The sequence below is a fragment of the Excalfactoria chinensis genome, chromosome 1 (assembly GCF_039878825.1).
Source record: "Excalfactoria chinensis isolate bCotChi1 chromosome 1, bCotChi1.hap2, whole genome shotgun sequence".
NCBI classification, from domain to species: Eukaryota; Metazoa; Chordata; class Aves; order Galliformes; family Phasianidae; genus Excalfactoria; species Excalfactoria chinensis.
In genome coordinates, this window is record NC_092825.1 from 174,352,172 (window position 1) to 174,359,910 (window position 7,739).

The following is a 7,739-nucleotide window of genomic DNA, read 5'->3' on the forward strand; positions in this document are numbered from 1 at the left end:
TCACATCGTGAAGATAAAGCGGTCCTGTTTAACTAACAGGACTAGCTTTGACTCTAATTAATAAAGATGATGCATCTGGGTTACAGATGTGAAAAAAAAAATAATGCTTTGTGGAGGCCTTGTTCTTTGCATTTGAACAGAAGTCTATCCGATTAAAACTAAGGACAATGCCTGCAGGTGGCAATGCCTGCAAAAGTTACAGGTGGCGCATGCAGCGTGACAGCTCCACACCAATGAAAGCTTTGGAAAACATGCATTTCAGATATGTCTCATTTCAAGCTCCAGGAGCAGACAGTGGGGCATGGATGAACTTGTATTGGAGATCAAGTTTGAAATGTATGGTTTGATTTGAGGTGGCAGATGCCGTATGCTCATTTTCATAAAATAAATAGTAAAAATCAGATGTGTGGGTCAAAGCAGGGCAGACCTGTGTGCCTTCATGCCTGGCTTCCAGCATAGCTGGCACAGTTACCAGGCGCCACTGACAGTGCATCAGTGGTTGCTATCAGCATGTGCTGACAATTAGGGCTGCTCACAGTAAACATAACTGAGAAGCATCTTGTGTCCTACTTTATATCATTTTCAGGGCAATTGGATCCTTCTGCTTCCAGGTTTTGCCCCACTTTTGAGAATGATGTTGAAGCTACATCTGCAGAAGAGGCTATTGGGTAGCTGCATTCTGCCTCTTTGTGTTCACTCATCACACACAGAGAGGTATGCCCTATCATTTGAGGAATTGGATCTTGAAATAGCCTGCATCTGTTAATTTGCAAAAACCAGGGGGCAAGCTTCTGTCTATTCTAACAGCACATAATGTACTATGGCACACTGCTTCTTTGAGACTTACCTCTACACAAGTGTATCCTGCTTTATTTAAAATGCTACAAATTATTCTGGAGACTTCTTTTTCCGATTTAAAATAGTCTCTTGTTGTTTGATTAAATGTATTCCTAAATGTAGACTTAGTTGGAACCAAGATAAAAGTGCTCATGTAGATTTTTACACCAGTTTTGTTTGCAGTGATTTAAAAAAAACAACAACAAAATACATCTCAGATATTTTCTACTTAATGTAGGCAGTATAAAGTACATAAAGCATCACGATCCTTTTTAAAATACAGATGGAGTTATCACGGCTTCATGGCTTGAACCAGAGAAGGACTGTCTGCTGAGAAGTATCACTTCTGAATAGTTATTTTGCAGTTCCATCGTTGCGAGAGGAAAGTAATTGCACACTTGACAGAACAGACTTTCTTGAGTAAGCAGCAGTTTACTTGATTTTTCTTTTCCTTCCTTCAGAAATGTAGAAGGAAATTTATCCAAGGAAATGCCTGTTTTCTGTACTCATCAGTGCAACATTTTCTTCCCCCAGTGAATAGTAGTCTTCCTGTAAAATGAATTGTTGCATTATAGTGTCTCCCTTTATCTACCACTGTTCCAATTTACTATTTCAGAAAGTTGTTACCGTCAGTGCCCATTGTCTATGCACCACTCTAGTCTTACTGATAAGGCAGTATAGGCACTGTCTTATTTTGGAGAACATACAAATATTATCATTGGTTTACATGCCTTGGGCTCTTTCTGGGCTTCTTTCCAGGTTCTGTATAAGTGCTTTTAGGAGAAATGTACCATTCTGTTATCCCTGCATTACTACTATAGGATTTATCTTTAACTGTTAAATGCTTAAACTGTCCCTGAGCATAAATGTGACTTTTAAAGATGGGCTTTACTCCTGGCATTCTCCAGGTATTGAGTTTGTCCACCCAAGAATAGTGCTCTATATTTTTCCTTGCCACACACAATTGTTATATATCATTGCTCATTTTGTTTTATAGCTCCTCATAGTTTGCCAAGTGATTGAGAGAAAAATTAGCTACGATCTGAGCCTGGCTTCAAGTATGAACCCGTTGCAGAATGTGAAATAAAGTAAGTCTTGCTTGCTTTGTAATAACAGCCTATCCTTTGTGGTTACCTGGCATTTTACAGTGCGAAAACAGGTAGGTAGGAATCAAATGCCTCAGCAGTCTCTGAAAAGCAGGCTCTTCATTTGATCTAAATTCTCACGCTCTTCATTTTTGTCAGTAACGTAAGTTGGAATTCTTATTTATGGTTACCTATACAAGGATAGGTAATAACAAGTCTGATCTGCTTTTTGAATGGTTGCTTAAACTGCCATAAATACACAGTGGATATTCCTATTTTGCATTTTAGAAACCTCATTTCAAATTAACTAAATTCACTTCTAAAGTGTAATACATCTTTAAACATTGACTGTTACGGTTATTATGGAATGTCTAATGAAAGAAAGCACTCAGTGTCAAAGAAAGGTTTGGGGATTTTCTCTTCTAATTCATAGTCTATGAAAAGTAATTATGTTTTGTGTTTGTTTCTGAAAGCAATCCTAAAAATTTCCTAAATCAAACTGTATTTGAGCCCCAGGCTGAGACCAGGAATTTGCCAGGATGATGGAACAATCAAAATATTTCTTGTATCATTCTGCAGCCAGAGACTGTGCTCTCCTGTTTGCCTTCTTTTTTTACCCATTCTGAAGACAAGTGGCTGCTTCCTGGAGATACCTTTGTGCTCTTTGTTTTCTGTGTTTTGTTGATTTGATTTTTTGAAGGGACTTATCTCTAATTGGTTGCAGAAATAAAAACTCTTCATGAACAGGAATGAAATTGCAGAAGACAGAAGTTCCTACGGGCAACATCTCTTGAATTCTGAGTAGCAGAAGAAATTGTCTCTGCTATGCTTGCTATGTTATCACACGTTTCAGCAAGACAAAAGGGCACTTAGAGCTAAAATGCCCAGTTCCTACTAGTAATTATATCAGCTAGAGTTGACCATTTTTGCAGTGTACACCGTGGCTGATATTGGAGTTTGGGCTCCCGCACCACTTCCATTACTATCCAATTTGTTTTGTTTGTTTGTTTGTTTATTTGTTTTAAATACTTGTCTATGCATATTTGAACTAGTTCAAGTCCCAGTACCACTGTTTAAATGAATCCCTGTTCTCTTTCACTGCTGATTTACTGTGAGCCTATATGGAAAAGTTTGTATCTTCTCTAAGAAAGGTGAGTCTGTCTTTGCAGAAACAGAGATTTACGTGTATTTCCAGTGCAGATTTCATTTTTTCAGTGCACAGTGTTAATATTTTTAGACACAAATCAAGGTGCTAGTGGGGAAAGTTTCAGTTTTGTTGTCCATAATTTTCCAACCCATTTTTTTATACCTGCCAGAAACTGCTCATAAAATGAGATGTCATCTAATTTTCAATAATTTATTGATATTTCTTTCAAGTAGATCTTCCATGGTCCATAACAGAACCCTTATGTCATGAGCCGTCAATAGAAAGAGTTTTCTGGTTTCAAAACTTCAATCTAAATAAATTGGGTAAAACAAAGAAGTGGGTAGTGAAGGATACATCTCATTTCTCTCTAGCTATTTAGTTGTAAGGTGATCATCTGTCTTGTCTATATGTCAGTTGAGAGAGCTGTGAGAGAGCTGTAGTGGAGTGGGGAGAGAGAAGGAGAGAGAGAGTTGGAGAGAAAAAGACGTGCTTCCAAAGGACGGTGCATGTTCTGTCATCACTGAATATCTGGGATGCATAACCTTGTGCCTGTCTTTCTACAGAAACTGAGACGAGCTTTTATGGCCAGCTTAGACTAGATACTTCACTGCTAGATGTTTAAAGATTTAAGTCCATCTTGCTGAAGATTACTCCAAGGAGTTTTAGCTTTAGCAGGGTTGAAACAAAACCTTGTTCTCTTGATTCTGATTCAGTGTCAACATTTCAAAACTATCTGATCTCCAAACACGCCACCTGTTTCACTTTCTGTATTGTTTAGAGTAAGCATATATGTACTTTTCCTATATACTTGTATACAAGCTACTGTTACTCTTCCACTCCTGCAACTCTTCTGCCAATTTGTGCATTGCTTTTCTAATATGGAAGTACTGGGCTGGCATTGAGGAAACTGATTTTAATTTCTGACCCAATTCCTATATTTCAACTTCTATTTTTCAGGGGTGAAAGGCTAATTCCACAATCCCACATAACCCTTTGACTAATCCTATTTAAGGTGACAAACAGAGCCAGAAGAAAACAATTGGCTTGTATTACTAAAGGAGCTACCACAATCCCTTGCTCATGTAGCATTCAGAAGTTGTTATCTCTATCCTTCAGCTTGTTTTGCAAGCAGTTGCTAGTTTTGTTGGCTTGAAGGCCAAGATGGGCTGGGAAGTGAGCTTTGCCTTGTCAATCAGGAGGTTTTGAAGTCTTAGTGGTGAGTGTCCCACAGATTTGCCACAGTGCTGGGGCTTACTAATTTCATTATTTTCCCTCTTTTTTCACATTGAAATGGGGCTGAGGAAACACTGTTATGTATGTCTCAGGAGGGAACTGAGAATTAGTTGGTTAATGATTTAAAATGTATTTAATTTTGCTACGCAGCTTATTGTATTCTGCATAAGTTAATGCTGAGCAGTCATGGATGACCAAAGCTGCTTTAAAAATAGGCTGTAGTTCTCTGCCAGTACCAGCACTAACAGATGATTTGCTTCACAAGGTTGGCCATGAGTTCAAAAAGAACTGAAATTTCCAACGAAGGAAGAACTGTGTTTCCAAAGGCAGGGTGAATTGTGCTGCTTTGAGCTCTGTCATATCAAGATATCAGCTGAGAAAATGGAATATAACACTGCTCTTTCTTGGTATGTGAGAGACTCTTTTTTGGCTATTGGGCAGTGAGTTTACCCCTTCTATTCATGCTGTAATCCAGCTGGATAAAATTTCAGTCATTTGTTTGATCCAGATCTCCCAGAATACAAGAATAAATAATAAGAAGATAAATTTTCTGCAACATTTCTATCAGGTACAGAACTGGGAAAAGCAACAGTATTTGTATTTAAGATTTTATTTGACACTAAAGATTTATCATTTAGAACAAAGAAAAAGCATTTGAATTGTATGCTGATGTCAGAAATGTGTACTGAGGTGCAGGATATATCCTGAGGATTAAGGGTCTCGGTTGCAGTTTAGGGCCATTGATTTCAAAGACTTGTTTAATCTCTAGGAAATACCCTGTCCATAATTCCTTACTGATTTTTTTAATCATGCCAGCTGAAAGTTTCATCTTCATTCTTAGAGATAAAATGTAAAAAACAACAACACTCACACACACACACACACACACACACACACACAAAAAAAAAACCAACCAAAACCCAAAAAACCCACACACATTAAAAAAAAACCAAAACCATGATGTTGGGTTTTTATCTTTGTCAGAAAGCAATGGGTACCAATTTCCACCATTTAAAGAATATGGGGAGTTTCTGTGGAACTAACATCCTATTAATTTTCTTCTCAGTACCCTTAATATCATCCACCAGTATTTTTGAGTGGAACTGTCATGCAGGCTGAAGCATCAGCTAAGAAATTCAGCAGATTAGCTGTTGTTTCCATTGAGAAAATCATCCATGTCACATTTTATGATGTTGAGATACAAGCATAGGATTACCAATCCCTCTCCTAAATTTTAGTGTAAAACTCTAAGGCCGTTTCTAACTCTGCTTTTCTACAATCTTTCCTGTAGTTAACTGTTTCATATCCCATGAACTTCTGAGGGTCAACTATTTCATGTCAACAGATCCTTTTCCTGTTCTCTTTCCATTTGTCATGGCAAACAGGATTTCCCATGGCTTTCAGAAATTCAGGTTGGTCTGGCAGTGTGTGTGCAGACTGAACAGGTGGCTGACACAACACGTGCAAGGCACTGAGTTATGGCAGCCTTTTCCTCAAAGGAGTGGAACTCTGACTTTTCTAACCAGCTACTGATACTCACAAAACCTTTTTGAGCACAGTAACCTTGAGGCTTTAAACCGCAACTCAAATATAGTGTAATTTAGCAAAGGTTTAAAAGTGATCGAGAAATACTAACAAAAGGACAGGTGTATAGGGGGCTTGATTATCATAAAAGCCATTTGCTTAGGGAGTTTGGGTTACATGTGGGCTGTTGCTTAGGGTGATTCCATCTAGGCTACCAGGTGCTGTATCCGTTTTGTTCCCCCAGCCAGGGAAACAAAGACACATTGGAACAAAGACAAATTGGAACAGGAACATGATGGACTGGTAGGAATACAAACCAAGCCACACTTGATTGATTGACTAGAACAGATCATTATCTGACTACCAGCCTTACATTCACCAAATAATATGCTTAACTGGATTTGTTACCGTATGACTCAGAGGTAACAGTCTGCCCTTCCACAGTCAGTAATAGATGGTGTGGTACTGTTCAGTTGCAGCATAAGACAGATCCCATCTCTCAGGCTTTAGAGACAGGACAATTATTACGTAAGTTGAAAATTATTGTTTGGATTAATTCATAGAATTAGAGAATCTTTGGAGTTGGAAGAGACCCTTAAAGGCCATCTAGTCCAGCTCCCCTGCAATGAACAGGGCTATCTACAGCTAGAGCTAGATCAGGTGCTCAGAGCCTGGACCAGCAGGTCCTTGAATGCCTTTGAGAATGGCATCCACCACCTCTCTTGACAACCTGTTCCAGTGCCTCACAGCTCTTATTGTAAATATCTTCCTTATATCCAATCTAAATCTCCCCTTTTTAAGTTGGAAACCATTTTCCCTTGTCCTGCTGCAGCAGATTCTGCTTAAGAATCTGTTCCCTTCTTTTTTATGGCCTGCCTTTAAATGCTGAAAAGCCACTCTCAGCTCTCCCTGTAGCCTTCTCTTCTCCAGGCTGAACAGCCCCAGCTCTCTCAGATTGTCCTCATAGGGCAGGTGTTCTGTCCCTAGGATCATTTTTGGGGTCATCCTCTGGATGTGCTCCAATAGGTCCATGTTTCTCCTGTTCTCAGGACTCCACATCTGGACTCAGTGCTCCAGGTGAGGTCTCACCAGTGCTGAGTAGAGGGGCAGGATCACCTCCCTCTGTCTACTGACCACATCTTTTGATGCAGCCCCAGATAGTGTTGGTTTTCTGGGCTGCAAGGGCACATTGTTGTCTCATGTTTATCTCTCAGTATCCCCAAGTCCTTTTCAGTAGGGCTGTGCTCTGTCCCTATATCCCCTAACTTGTGCCAATAGCAAGACTTACAACAAACCAAGTGCAAGATCTTGCACTTAGATTTATTGAACCTCCTGAGGTCCATCTGAGCCACTGCTTGAGCTGTCTAGGTCTCTCTGAATGGCATCCTTCCCCTCAAACACACTGACTACAACACACAGCTTGGTGTGATCTGCACACTTGCTGATGGTGCATTCAGTCCCACTGGTAAGTTGCCTTGCTTGAGTAACAATATATGACCCATTAAGTTATCTGCCATTCTAGATACAGTTGCTGTTTGGGGAAGATGCATTTAGAGCCATGTGACACTCTCTGATGAAAGTTAACAAAAAGTCTGAACACCACTTCAGTTACTACAATATTAAGAGTGAAATACACTGTTATAGTTACAGAAGTGGTGTAATGCTCTTGTGATGGTCTTCATTCTAGGTGAGTTTCATCTGTGTAAAACTGAGATGGAATGTGGTTTATTAAATCATCTGCACCAGAATTCTTCTACTTAAAGTTGAAATTATTCCCCTAGTTTAGTATTTTAGTGTGTCAGTTTCAGAAAGGTTTGAATGAATCTCAAACTTTTTTCATCTAGGGTGCAATAATAATTATGCTTTTCTTCTGGCACTCTCATAGCACAAAGGACAAAACCACATTAGAGGAC